Raw genomic sequence first — 15,446 nt, 5'->3', positions numbered from 1 at the left:
TTCCCAGTGAAATGGCTGTAGGATGTTTGCTGTTGGTGGTGTGGTCAGAGCAATGCAAGTCCCTTGTCCTTTAGCTCAGGATTAGCTGAACTGGTTTTGTTGAAATGTTAAAAAAAAAAAAAAAACAATAATGCTCACTCTGAAGCAGACAACTGAGCTGGGCAATGACAGCACTGATGGCTAATGCCTGGCAAAGTTATTTGCAATTAAACCTGCAGCTCCTAACTGGAAACATTGATGAACCTCACCTCTATATTCAAAACAGCAGAACATTGCTTCAGAGATCTTATGGCCTGCGTTGCTACAACAGCTCCACCATCGTTCCTGAGCTGAAAAATGGTTTACTTACACTTAGTCAAGAGAGGTGTTAAGTAAATACAGTTGAACAAAGCTCAAAGCCACACTAATTGGATCTCATCAAATAGTCTGGATAAGTGTGTTTATCTCATCTTCCTGGGCTCTGTCCCGCCTGGTGCGCAGAGTATTTGAACTCCTCAGGAACGCAAGTTCTCAGCACCGTGCAACAGCCCCCTCTTCCCCAAAAGGGACATGCACACATGGGAGAGAAGAAATACCATCATCAAAGGCACCAGGATATTTTCACTAACCTTGTTAAACGTTTTATCTCCACTGACTCACTCGAAGGTGTGTGGCAGGCACCTAGGATTGTTTCAATCTGCTTACACAAAGCTGCAAGAGAGACGAGCCCAAGAACATCGACTTGAGCAGCTCCGTTTCAGCCTGTACACGAAGATTAAAGTATTATCATCAGCTTGAAATATATCAACCTTGGCAAGTTTTGGGTTGCCTAACTCGGTAATCTCAGATTATGCAGCGATAGTGCAGCCCTGAACCTGTTGGATCCCGACATTAGAAGCAGCGACTAAACCATCTGTGTTTCCAGCTTTCTTAAAATAACTCCAGACGATGGTGCGGAGGGCCACACGATCAATAAAGAGGAGGGAGGCAGGGGCAGACTGCCCAGTGGGCCAGGGCAGTTCTTGAGGAGTTTTTCTCCCTTTTCCCCAGCAGAGATTATTGGGCAGGTAAAGCCATTTGGGGTCTTGGGGCAATTCCTGCTCTCATTCCCTTATTTCTCCCCCCAAATGCTGTTTCTCTTCCAGGCCTCTTCCCCTGCAGGCCACGTGGGATGCTGCCCTTTCTGGGATGTCCCCTCCTTCCTCGCAGTGCTAGTGCAAGGATCTCTGGCCTAAGGGGTACACGACCCACGGTAGCTCCTGTTCCTGCAGGAGCAGGAAAAATGTTTATTGCTTGGTTAGCACAAGGGTTGTAGGTTTTTGCCACCTACTGACATGTTGTGGGAATGTCCCATCCTGCAAATTCCTGCAGGAAGGCTGAACCTTGCACTGGCTCTGTATGATAGACAGTGCATCCAGCACCCTCCGAGCAGCTTTCCCAGGCAGCAAAACTCCTCTGTCCCGGAGCCAGGGCAGCAATGAAAGCAACCAGCTGGAGAAGTCGGTGCCTCCCTGCCTGCTCCAGGGAGAGCATGGACCAGCCACTCCATCCATCGAGGCAAAGCTGGGGAGCTCCTTGAAAAATAACCAAGGACGTGACTATACACTCACAAAACAGATATAGAGAATAAGCTGCCATGTGCATAGTGATAGCAGCAACCCCATAATACAGGATAAATCCGTAACATGGCATAGGGATGGTAGAAGTGTGCCTTTAACATGCGCGGTAGATATCCTTCAGCAGAAGAGCTGTGCGCCTTGCTTGAGCACTGCTTAAGCATCATTTAAATCCTGTTTTGAAGGCTAAAGCAATGCATGAAGCTAATAGTGCTAAATCACTGCTCAGAGTGAATTTCCACTTCCACAAGGGAGCCAAGAGTGCAAGTCTGTGTATCCTGCCAGAGACTTGGAATAAGGTGTCATCTCTGCAGCAGCACTTTAGAGGGGGTTCTCGTCCTGTTACGGGGTTTCAGTTAAGCTCAGCTGAGCTAAGTTCTGTCTGTGCTTAACAGATACGCTCACCCTTGGCCTCCCAATGACTCTTAACCAAAATACAAGCCTTTACAAAGTGTCCTCAGTATTAACAGATACCTGTGTTGGTCCCGGTCAACCTTAAATCTGGGGAATCCTACATCTGCTCAGAGCTTCTCTCATTTCGGTCCAGCAGCTTTCTCTCTCCTTCACTCCCGTCAGCAATGTGGTTTGCTGACACACACCCTGGATGACAGGATAGAGCAAAAACCTGTACGCAGTTAGGTTGCTGATCCACTTTTGAATTTGCCTGTTATTATTAAGTCGCTCTGAGACACAGGAGATACTCGGGCTGGTGATAGCTGGTAGTCCAGGCAGACTGGAAATGACACGTTTAATCAGAGCAGGTTTTATGCAGAATATAATTTTCTGGGAACATCCAAAAATATTTTATTTATTCAGTACTCTATTTAGATGCCAGTTGACGACTGTGTTTCATTCCTATCCTTTCTGGGACAAAAGAAAGAAAGAATCAGTCTTACCGTTAACCCTTGCAGAGTATTCCTATCATTAAATTTTCAGGGCCAAACACCTGCCTCTTGCTAGTTGCCACTTGGTCCCAGTTACAAACAGCACCCAAAATATAACCAAAGTGCCTCACAGCTTATGCCTATACTGAAGAAAAAGACCTGGGTTAAAAACCAGACTGCCTTTCTATTTAACACACCAATCACTCCCTTCAGTTTAGGCAAGCTGACCTAAAAATACAGCTTTTTTGCTACACAAAGGCTCCCTTGTGAGACTTGGTAGGGCAGATTTTTCTTACAGTGCTTCTCTGTCTTTAAGAAAGATACTCGCTGAACACAGTCTCCCGTCCCCTCGCAGTGCACAGAGACAATCTGAGCAAGCAACCGGTGCCCAGCTTCGAGAGCCAATAAATGTTTGTTTGTGCACTAAGCTCCCCTTTGCTTACATCGCTTTACCAAAGACCACGAGCATACTACTACTTCAGTGTGAATGGAATTGGTTAAAAAACAAACAAAAAAAAACCCCAAAACGCTTAAAGCTTTTCTGCATGTCAGATAGAGAATTAGTATATGCTGCTGTCACAGTTCTATACGTTTTTCCCGGTATGATTCGAGAGGTTGCTATTTTTTCGAGGAAAATCTTTTGTCTGAAGGTCATTGCAAAAAAATGTGAAAAATGGTACTTTTCCTGAGAATTTTCCAGTCTTGAAAGTCAAAATGAGCTTGACAGCGGGGTTTTGGTTTGGGTTTTTTCCTCTGTTTTTGATATATTGAAACCCTAATTTTTAGCAACAGCAACACGTTATTGGCACTGTTTTGGTAAGGATAATCTGTAACAACGACATAGTTAGATGCTACTAAAAATAATTACAAGAATGTGGATGAAAATATCGTGGTAAGCTGAAAAAAGGCAAAAAAACAAGGGGTCCCTTTGATCTCCGAAAACATTTTTTGCAGTACCCCTTGCTTTCAACCATTATTTTGAATTTTTCCTATTTATGAGGCTCTCCAAATCTGCTTTGCTGCTGCGAGCAAAAGGACTGGCAGCAAGCAGAAAGACCAAAAAGGTCCTGTGGACCCTAAATCTCCTGTGCTGAAGAATTATCTGCTAAAAATGAATTGCCTGGTCTCATTTCTGAGCTGGGGACGAGGGGCTGGGAACAGCCTCGCGCTGCTCTGGATTTCGATAACCACTTCCTCCCGTCGCTTTGGGCATGTTACATTGCTCTGCCCTCATTTATTTTTTTTTCCCTGGTTCAAAAGAAGATGATAGTTAATTAACTACCTGCAGGGATCTCGCACAGCTCAGTTAATGCCTGGAAATTGCTTTGAAGGAAGAGAGCCCTGTAGGGTTTCTAAGGGCGAGGGGCTCCTCCTTTTCCTGCAGTTGCCTCCCCGGGGCAGGGACCGGTCCTGCCCTGGTGTTTGCAGCATCTCACACGCGGCCCAAGGAGAGCGAGGAGATGGTGAAACAGCCCCAGCCCTGTTGCCTGCTTTGCAGGGGGGTTGGCCAGCCTGGTGGGGTACACGGGGCCGGAGGCAGCGGCACAGCCAGCCGGGTGCTTGGTGCTCTGCTTTGACTTCTTACCCCAGCTCTGCCCCCTTTCCTTCCTTTCCAAGAGTCCCTGGCTGAGCACCACCATCTCCAGCGTAGCAAACTTCAGGTTTCCCTCCGTCTCAGCTAATGGCTGGGAAAACAGCCAAGTGTGCGAATCACCAGTTGCTCCATAGGCAACAGAGCAGTTTTGCAGAGCACCATGCTCCAAACTCTTTGGGGTTTTGCTCTGAGATAGGGATGCGGAAATACTGGTTTCCTCAGTGAGCTTTTCTCCATGACTTTGACAAATCCCACCCCTCTTGAAGTGCTCCTTCAAAGGCAGAGTCTCGGGTCAACGTGTACCCTGGCTTGTGTTGATGGGAGGTCGTTAATGACTTGCAAGAGCAGAAATGAGCTTTATAGTCTTGTGGCAGCACATGGCTTGCACTGGTTGATAGCAGTCCTGATGGGATTTGTCACCTGTGAAGGTGACAAAGCTCTTCCCTTTAGGTAAAGTGGAAGAGCCTATGATTTTGCAGCTGTAGGATCAGATGTTTGATTCCCCACTCTGCAGGACTGTGGCCTTTACAGAAAGGCGACTTTGTTTCTGGACGTGAGGCTTGGAGGACCTTGAAAGCAATGCATCTTAACTTACCAAGGGAAAACAGCTGTTCAGTTGCATATAATACAAGGTGAGCCAATCATTTTCATTCTGTTGATTCAATTCATTGAAGATTTTTCCAGTCCAGGTGTTTAAATTATAGAAACTAGGTCTTCATCTGTGTAAGAAGGAGAAAAACAATTACAAACACCAAAACTTGGGAAAAAAAAATCTGTTATGAAAAACAGACAAGATTCCTAAGTATCTGAGTTGGAATGAGGTAACTGCAGAGATGGAAAAGGCTTTTGTTTATAGTCAATAAAAGTAATGCATGTGGTTATGATGGGGAAATAGTTAAAATGAATGTGGTCTTACCTCTCCGTTTCCCTGCTTTCAAGCGCCCAGATTTTGCAACCCATGTTCTAGTTAAGCGCAGTCAGACCTGCCTTTGTGCTCATGCAACCAGCTGGAGAGAGGCACGGAGACCTGGAGCAGGCAGTGAATCCCTGCCAACAAAGCCCTCCACAGAAAATCATTATTATTAACCCAGATGTGTTCAGGTTCAGGCCCCCCGTTGTGAAAATAGCACATCCACGGCAACGCTACCTACTTGTGCTGCTTCTTTTGTCTTTAAATGAAGTTGTCTCCTTTGGAGTCCATGGAAAGGATGGTCATTAAAGACTATTCTGTAGGGATGCACCTTGGACCTGCGGTGCTTTTAGAGAAGGCTCAACAAAATCAGGAAGGAGGGCGCTATAAAATTCGTCTCAACATAACAAAGTGCTTTTGTTCAGACAGCTTCTGTCCTAGGAAAAATAATGAAATGCTTTTAGGGCAATATTTTCCCTGAAGTTACTTCCCTTCCGAGGCAGATTTTGCTAACCGCACGCAGATTCTCCTGTTGGGCAAAGCGGGTGAATCAGTGCTAAAGCTACAGCCTTGGCCCCGTGTGCTTCCAGGACTTCCACTCTTGCGCTGAGGCCTCCAGCCACCGCCTTCAGCTCCCTGAGCCCGTGGCTATAACCAGATCTTTTTCTAGCCATTTCCCAATGGCCTGCTTTGATGTCAAAACGTAATATGATTCAGCAGAGCTGGTTTCATTGATTAGCATACAAATCACGCTCAAAGACTGGATGCTTCCTGCACTTAATCATCCTTTTGGTGCATTTCAAAGAGCCAAGGCCTGAGCAAGAAAGATGACGTTTATTTAAAAGACAAACAGAAAGATCCCGGAGAGAAATGTAAAACTAACACCCCCCCCCCCCAAGCCCATGAACAATGTCATCGTGGGCTTTCTGCTGAGTCTTTCTACAGCACCGAAAGCACTGGTCTCGCTGACTTAAAAAGAGGAAAGGCTTTAATTCAGTGAACAAACTAGTAAATACATACGAAGCTCCTAACCTTGAGGAGAACCGTCCTTGCTTTGAGGGAAGCCAGTAACCCAACACCCAGCGAAGCAAACGCATTTCCCAGACAATTAAAGCCTGTTAACATGAAACCCAGCCTTTTCTTGCAGATAGAGATCTTGGGCTAAATGTGCTGGAAAAGCAGGAGAGCAGAGCCTGGTCTGAATGCTTTCAAAGAAGCGCAAGCTTGGGTGGGTGCTGCTTCTTCTCCCATCCCCCCAGTTGACGTTATCTGAGGTTATTCAGCTTCCGTCAGGTTGCCGACCTGTAACATCTTTTGTTAGGGCAACATTTTTCTTAAAGGTTTACCTTTACTTTGGTCTTTTATAGCCAAAGTATTGTCCCACAGTCGTTTTCCAGAGTCCCGAAAAGTGATGTGTGTGGACCTCTGCTCAAGTTCCCTTCAGGGGCCTCAGGAGGGATGCGAGCGCCCCAGCGTTGTAGGACTGAACCAGCGGAAGCAAAAGTCCTGGTCCTTGTGAAGGATCTGAACATGCAGCCCTGAGCACCTGGCTCTCTGCGAGCACTGCAGAGCAGACACGTGAAACGGCCAGTCACTGCTGAGAAATGCAGCCTGCGGTTGCTAACGCGGCTCTCCCTACTTTAACAGGGCTCTTGCACTGGCTTTCAAGGGTTTTTCCCATTTCAGGTAGTTATGCTGACCGGCCAGAACCAGACAATAACCCCAAAAGTGTTCAAAAAAAAAAAAAAAACTTTTTCCTAGAAAGGGAACAAATGAATTTTTAAACGAAAAAGTAGGGCATACAATTTCAGGTTTCCTTGGTAAAGCTTAATCATATTCACCAAAAAGGACTGGCAGGTGTGATTATTTCCCTACCGTTAAACATGAAGACCTTGAGATGCCTGCTCGAGCCACCTCGGAGGCGGCTCAGTTCTCTGCGATAGGTGACTTGGAAACACAGAGCTCACCTGGATACGCAGCAAGGGAGTTGTTCTCTTCATCCTCTCCCACCCCTCAAGGCAGGTTAACGGGGTCAGAGAACCAGGGGGCTCAGCAGGAGACGGGAATTGCTGGAGGGCAGTCGGATCCCACGGAGGGACCAGCAGGCACTTACCACAAGCCATGGCTTCTGCTCTCCTGTGTGAGAGGGATGTCACCCATGAGATAGGGTGTAATGTCCCCTTCCCTGGCCACACACATCAGGGCAGGGGACGAGGCACCAGGCGGCTGCTTCCCCCTGCTCCGCTGACCAGGTCCTGCACGCTGAGGCACAGCACTTGCCTCCCCGCCTCAGCTTTGCTTTCCTTCAGCCTCTTTCTCCCGCGCACAGGGCCCTCAAGGAAGGTGGTGTGCCACCATCACCTCTCCGCCCCTGCCAAAGGGGACACATCAGGATCCCGTTCTCCACCTCCGGACCAGGTCTGCACACATCTGCACACAGAATTTGGTGGTGACTGCTTGAAACGTCCCGCTGCCTGCTTGCTGCTCTGCAAGTCTTCATTACTGCATCATATTAGAGGAATAAAGGTTAATAAGAGGGGGCGGGGAGTCCAGAGACTCAAGGACAAATATTTTTCTTCCTAAAAGAGCTGCACACAAAAGTTGGGTTTAATCTGGGTTTAAATTCTGCATTATTTTGTATTACGGTTGGAGGCTAGCAGATAGAAACACACCCAGGGAGAGGGCAAAGCGGACAGTTAGCGCTGCCAGTGATCATCTCAGAGCTGGACTATCTTTGGGTTAGGTTACTCACGATGGCTGAGCCACTCTCTCGGTTCCCAAAGCTGCTATATAGAGGTCCACCTTTTCCTTCCTCCGCTCTCAGCCTTTCCTCCGCTGTACGAACCCTTCTGGGAGCTGATTCAGCTCGCTAACCCTGCAGAAAATTACCCATGGGGTTTTGCTGGGTTAGGGGGTTGAATCAGCTCCTGGGGCCTTCAGTGAGCAGCAGAGCAGGCACAGGACAGCTGGTGGAAGAAACTCTACCTGGCAGGCGCTCTGTTTTAGACCCATCTTGTGCAACTTCACCCTAAGCAATGCCCTGAAGGTAGTTGGATGAGCTCACACTCTTACCTTCCCCCTCTCCTGTTCCACTTCTCTCTCTGAAGAGAAGATGCTTGGAAAACATGAGACAGGAGAGGGTTTCTGGAGTTGTCCTGTCCAGTACCTCCTATCAGAGGACCACATTGTTGGATAACTCCCTTTGCCAAAAAATATATCCTTGTAAGAGAAAAACTGAAGAAATATTCTGAGAACTGGAACTTCCCATTCCTCTTCTCACGAGGCATGGAAACAACCACCCTCCTGCCTCCCAGCAAGATGGCTAGAAAAATATAAACAGTCGAGTAATTTGTGATGTGGAACCTCTTATTATTTTCTAACAGCCTGTGCAGCGTGAGCTTACAAGCCAAACAGTAATCTGACCTTGTCTCTCACTTGTGTATTATTCTTGAGTTTCTCGGTTGAGCTAAAATGTTTTCTCTCTCTCCCTGCATCTCTTTCTAAAAACTCTTCTCTCCCTCCTCTTCCTCTGAACTGGCCCTTCTCTTTGGGGTCCCTGTTCTGTAGCTGCTTTTCCACTCTCCCCCACGGCAGGCTACCAGCACAGAGCACTGCTGGAGCTGACGTTGCTCTGCACCTCCTCCAGAAATATTTCCATTTTAAGCAACGAAAAGTAACAACTGAAAATATATGAAGCCAAAAAATATCAGCTGGAAGCCAAAGTCTGCAATCCATGAATGCTTCATGGGAGCTCCTGTGCGGGGGGTCAGAACCCCAAATTTCACCAGGCCACACACACTGCCTGTCCTCTGTGTCTCAGAGGACAATAATCCCTGTATGGGCCCACGTGTGATTTGATCATTGCCTTTAAATCAAGTGGGATAATTCTAGGGTATCATAAAAGGCCATAGCTACAGTCTTAATAGCTTTTAGAAGATATTTATAAATTTCAGAAGTATACTTTGATTTTTGTCTTCTCAGACAACAGCACACAACACCTGGTCTGCAGTCAGGACCACCTTTTCATCCTTCTTTTGGTTTTTCCCATGAGACCTGGTGTCCCATTCTGCACCAGGAGCTCAAGCTCTTCTGTTTAGTCTTCCTGATGTCATCTCACAGCCTTTCACATATCTCCTTCTGGCCACACACAGCCCTTGAATGAAGCAAGCACTGCCCTTTCAGTGCAGACCTGCTTGAACCCTCTGCAACTGGCATCACATTTTCATGTGTTTTACACAAGGGTTATCTGTAAAATCCTTCCTGAGATTCAGCCACAATGTGCAGGTGACACAGGAGAGATTTCACCAAAAGCTCCACACCTCTGATTTTCCATTGCTGGCTTCTTTTCCCCAATAGCTCTCTGCCCCCCTACCCCTTTTACCCACCTCTGCCAGGTAGTATGATGGGTGGGTAACTAGGGACTATTTATCATGGAAGAGTCTGTTTAACTAGATTTTGGTTTAACCCTGGTGTGTAATGCATGTGAAAATACAGTTCTTACTTGTTTTTGCTCTCCATCCTCTGCCCTGTAGTTACTGCTTTATCCATTGGCCTAGCCTTGCTTACCTGCTTTTTCTCCTCCTGCATATCAAAAGCCAGGCAGCGAGATTAGACCTGTATATCCCAACCTTCTCTCACTTCATTTCTCTGTAAAGCTCCTATCAGTCAAGCTAGCAAGCCCAAAAGGCTGTTGCTGCAGATACGTAACATATATGAGCTTATATGAGCTGGATTGTGCAGGTAGCAGCTGAGAAGCAGAATCCAGACGCATCGCAGATACTCCAGGTCTTTGGAAAGCAGGCTGGTAATACTTGTCCAGCTGGATAAAGAGTGGTGTGGGCTGCAGCTGTGGGAGCCAGCAGGCATTGCAGAGCTTTTCACAAGGGGAACATCTTAAACCGCAGTAAATTCTGTTTTTAAAAGGTACTCAGACTTTAACATGGAGTAAAAACTAGCTACGATTAATGAAACATTTCTCTTAAAGCAGGCAAAACCTTTCGTATGGGGTCCACACCCTGACATTTTTGAGTGAGCTCTATGAATTCAGAGCAAGCACTTAGAGAAGTTTGAAATCCGCCAGCACGGTGCCCAGCCACGCCTGGTGCTCCAGCCAAACCGATGCTGGTGCATTCGTGGCTGGAGCAGGCAAACCAACCTAAATCAACTAAACTAAATACGCAAGCCCAGTGCTAAAGCACAGTCTGCAAATTCACACACAAGCCTGCAGTAAGCCAACCAGTTGGGTGTCAGTGGGAAAACTTTCCCTTAGCCTCTAAATTAAGGGGGAAAAAAAACCTATTCATTTCTAAGCAAGTTGGGCTGGTCTATGGAAAAGTGAGCTGCAAGCACCAATGAAATCATGCATAGCCTAAGGTTTAAGAAAGGTGATTTCAGCTTCCATTCGCTACTTCATTCACTACTTAAACCCATGTATGCATAGGGATAAACTGGCACAGGTTAGAGTGGCACTGTAATATGCAAATTTGGGGGAGGAAATTCAGCTTGCCAAAAGCACTAGGAAACCAGCAGATTTCTGAATGAGATTCCATTTCCCAGGATCTGCAAATTTATCTACACCTGATACAAGCATGAGTGGTGGGAAAAAAACCAAAAACAACAAAAAACAACTCTCTTTACTCACCACCACACTCTTTTATGCTGCCTTTTGCAAACGGCTCTGCTCTCCACACCTGCTTTAATGCCTTCTCAACACCCGAGTCTGCAGGCACCCTAATGGGCCCTGGGGCTGCTTCAACATCTAAAAGCTAATTTCTGCCATCAGTAGTAGTATAAATCTCCATGTGCTTTTGTGGCCATCCAGTGAGTACTAGAAAAGGAGGAGACACAAAGGTCCTTGTGGGAAACCAAAGTCCATTTGTGGTGAGGAACCAGAGCTTTCATCCACCGGACATTTCTGTCCAGCAATGCACTCTCCTCTGCCTCTGCCTCCCCTTCTCCCACCCACATCACTGCTTGAATTGAACTGCCTTCACCTTAACTTAATTGAACTTAAAGTGTATAAATAAAAGACCATAAAAATAAAAGAAAGCAGGAGAGAGGAACTGGAAAACTGGAGTAAATGAGGAAAATGGCCATATTGCTTAGAGGATCTCTGAGGCTGTACTTCCCTGATCAGGGGGACCTTCTGGTGGCAATGCTGACTTATGGGGAGAAATGTCTCAAGAGCAATGTTCAAGCCAGAGCAGTTGTGGTGTACCTGCACCAGTCCAGACACACTAACCAAATCACCTGTTCTAAAAAGGTTGCTGAGAGCTACCCCAGCTGAAGCAGCCTTCTGACACAGCTGCTATTTCAGGTGACCATGGTTTGCTCTATTAAAGTTTTGTTAGTCATAACATACAGCAGGTCACCATTTCCCCCCAAAGTTCTAATTTTAAAGAAAAAACTGGTTTCTGCTTTGTGAAGTGAGGTAGTATAACCTTTGGGCCAACTCTGAGTCACAGAACTCAAAGGCCCTATCTTATGTGCCAAGACCAGCATTAAGGATTAACCCTTATGGCTGCATAAAGTCCACAGCAAAAACTGCTTTGGTGCAAGCCCATGAGATCAGCCTTTTGTAATAACTAAGTGCAGATAATGGGTTGCTTATTAGCCAAATTCTTGCTTTCTGTTTTTTAATGCATTTCCCCCACCAATGTATGATCATGCTGTTTTAAGTAGGCTAATGCTAGCTGAAATCATTCTTTCCGGTGCAGAGAGAAGAATAATGCGGAGGATGAAAACGGCAGGTTTTCTAAGGATACGAACCCACGTTGTATCACAAGTCTCACGCCCGGATGAGAATCGAACAATCCAACTACTCCAATACATGATGACAGGCCACTGAAGAGGCAGTAGTTCTGGTTTCCAAAATATGTATATCTCAAAGGTTACCAACCAGGGACACGCACAGACTCTCCTGCCTCCTCAGTTTCTCTCTTATCTGTGGAAGGATGAACTGCAGCTACTTCCTAACTTGCCTTAAAGCAGAGTCTTCTGATGTTGACTTCATCCAAGTGAATGCACAACAGTACCACGCTCTTTTCTGGTGGGTGAGGTGGCACAGGCTCTCTCTGTCGTCTCTCAAGTAACGCTGTCCTTGCACGGCTTCAGAGGGCTTCCAGAAGGACCATGAGAAAACAGGGGCATGCTTTAGGAGCAACACCATTCTCAGTATAAAATAGCCATGGCAGTACTGCTAGATTTCCAACACTCAGTAAAAGCAAGTGGTGTTGGGCCAGATACCTCAAAGAAACCTCAAAAAATTACCTTTGGATATCAAGGATCAGAAACCTGTGGCTTAATGAAATTTAAATCTTTCTGGAAACTATTTACCTAAGAGAACTTATTACAATCACCTGTTCCTTAAATATTAAAAGGTGTTGAAAACTTAAAGTTTGCAAGCTCAAATGGCAGTGGAAGAGCACTGAAGCTGGCAAAAGATGTTTAAAAAATGTTTTTCCAAACCATTGATTTAATTTTTATTTTCACATTTGGAAGTATTTACCAAGTTCTTTAGTTGGGGGGCAGGGGGAGAAGTCACTTCCAAGATTTACAAAAATAAAAGGGTTCTTTCTGTAAGTTTCAAAATGTTACTAGAATTTCAAAGCTGGAAAAGCTTTCAGAGTATATTTCTTCCAAAGGACTTTCCAAGAATACAGAGTTTACTGCACAACAATCTCACAAAGAACTACAGAATTCTTACTGAGCAAGAGATAAGTTATTTTCTACATGAACAGAGCCAAAACACTGAAGTTTTACATTGCAATAAATATATTTTTGATATATTGCAATAAGGTATATTTGATTGTATAGAGAACATATAGTGGCCATTAAATGCAGCCTCTTAATATATTTATGTAGATGTGCTCTACATATCCCATTTGTTGACTTGCATATGAAACTGTTCTAGTGATTGCTGGCTCATTGACAGTCCAGAGATTGCCAGATTTTCAATTTTCACTTCAATAAAACAGAAACCCCCCAAGGAGAACACTTTCTCTTTTTAATATCTAGTCCTGTTTTGTGGAAAAAAAAGAAAAAGAACTTCTTTTCCAACCCCGAGAGAGCAATTTTTTGAATGTCACTTTCAGATAGCGAGATAAAATCTCTGCAGTTTGCAGAAAAGGACTCTGACTGCCATTTGTGCTTTGAATCACTTTCCAATTTATTTATTTTTTACAGCTGTTTACATTTGCAGACTGGCCCAGCTCACTAGTTCCCAACAAACTAGTTTTAGAGCTGTGAAAACGCGTTCAGTGCCAGCCACGAGAAAGACTTAAGACCCAACTCTTCACGTAGCATATTTGATATATTCACCCCTGCTATTCCTGAGACAACCTAAAGGCTTCTGATCAAGTCTCTTGCGAGGGGAAAAAAACAGACTGGAAATTGAAAACCACATTTTCTGGCAAATCCTATCAATAAACAGCAGCATCAGGCACAGATGGTGCAAGCCCTTAATTGGGCAAAGGCAGGTTTCTACCTACCTCGCCATTCAGTCCCTGGAAAGCAGCAGGATGCTCAGATCCGCACGCAGCTGAGTGGAGAAGGGAGGGGAGAGGGGAGGACAGCCTTAATTGGCCTGAAGAGTGGCTGCTTTGCGTCTTAATATAATTAGCACTTACAGCAAGCTCTTAGGCTTAAAGTCTATGAGCTTGGAGCACTCAGCTGAACTCAAAGTGACACATCAACAATTTTCATTGAATGCATCCAACTCAGAGGGCGCGTTTGTTTGCTCTTTCCGACATTAGAGACTAATTTTGATTTACGCTAAGAGCCTTTTCCAGCACTGCCATCCCTTGGGAGCGCGCTGCGGCAACGCAAGAGTATTCGATCAGTCGTCTGCTGTACGTTACACACAGGAAGGAGTGCATTCACATGGACAGAGCACATATTCTTGGAAAGAGTTTGCCCAGTGGCATTAAAGAAAACAAAGGCATTTTATCACTGGGCTAAAAGAGTTTTGGCCCGCTCCTGTGTAATGCCAGCAATAACTTTAGCTTTGCAGAATATTATCTTACCTTAGCAAAGCTGCTCAGGCACCTACTTTTTCAAACTTCATCTTTATTGGTATTTAACCGCATGGGAGTTTCGGGGTTTTGATTGCTGGAGAATTTCTAAGACCCAGGATGGAATTTGTTGTTGATGCAAAACTGGACTTTAAATCCTTGTCTCCCACCTGGAATTAAGTTTTCCAACAATTTTGCAAGGCAACAACTGAAAATTCTGGGAATCATTCATTCTCTATCCCTGTTCAAAAGGGAGCTAAATACTGAGACTTAACACACTCCGAATTAATGTTTCTTTTCTTAGGTACCTTCAAATTTCTGACACAGTTTTATTGAAACTTTTCAGTATGTTTTTTGCTCTACTCAGGCCTCTTTAAATCAGGAAAACCTATCATTTCCTGCTCATAACCACCTAAATTCATAGAGCCTTCAACCTAAGGCCTATGGGTAATGTGAACATACACCATAAAAGCATGCAATGATCTACCTCCACGCTAGGTTTGGCAGAGGACTGTGCAGACCGTAAATCATAAAGGGATTTGACCATTTTCCTATCTTATCTCACTGAGAAAAGATCAATACTGATTGCTGGCAGACAGGATGTTTCTTTTATTTGGTGGTGTTTTCTAAATGGTAGCAGATGTTCAGCGAATGAAGTAAGAAAACAAACGTACTTCAGCACCGTATCGCACCAAATGGGATCCGAGCAAGGTGCAAAAACTGAGCATTGCTTCAGGCACGCATAAGGCACATAAGAAAGTCCTATGTCAGAAAATGCTTCTTAGCTCATAACAGGGTATCACACTCGTCTCTCCGACTGGCTGTAAAGGAGGAAAGATCCCCAGCTAGGAAAGTGTGTAGAAAACTGATTATCCCCAGGGCAGCTTTCCTGGCACTATATTAGAGCAGAGGAACATTACTGAACATTAAGAGCCACTTGTCCTACAGAGCCCCACATCCAAAGTCAGCACATCAAGAACCTTTTCACTCTTTAATCCCTGCAAAGATGGAAAATGGCCCCTATGAACCTGCCAGTTTCTCCTTCTGTGGGACTGTGACTCCGTCCTATTTTGCTACTGAATGGGCTGTCAGGCAGCACTGACACTGGCTCAAAGCAAGTGTCTGTCCAGTCTGGTATATCATCTCCAATACTGGTCATGAAGTGGGAATGCAAGAAGAGCTGCCCCAGGGAGATGCCTCAGGAAGAGGAAGAACAGGGCGAGTACATACACTGGGGGATACTTCACCCAGTAGTCTCCCAGCTGTTGGGGATTTTCAACTCTGGAAGTTTCCTGAACCTCCTATGGTTTGTTCACTTAGTACCTCTCAACAGCTCCCTCTTTCCAGTGTGTGTTCAGTCTCTCCTTAAAGCTCCATAAATCGTATGTGTCCACAATTTCCTCTGACAGGCAGTTCTACACCTGCCTCAGGTCACACAGACCTTCTTGAAGA

The sequence above is a fragment of the Dromaius novaehollandiae genome, chromosome 5 (assembly GCF_036370855.1).
Source record: "Dromaius novaehollandiae isolate bDroNov1 chromosome 5, bDroNov1.hap1, whole genome shotgun sequence".
NCBI classification, from domain to species: domain Eukaryota; kingdom Metazoa; phylum Chordata; class Aves; order Casuariiformes; family Dromaiidae; genus Dromaius; species Dromaius novaehollandiae.
The sequence above is the reverse complement of the archived record's forward strand: the minus strand, read 5'-3'. Positions refer to the sequence as shown.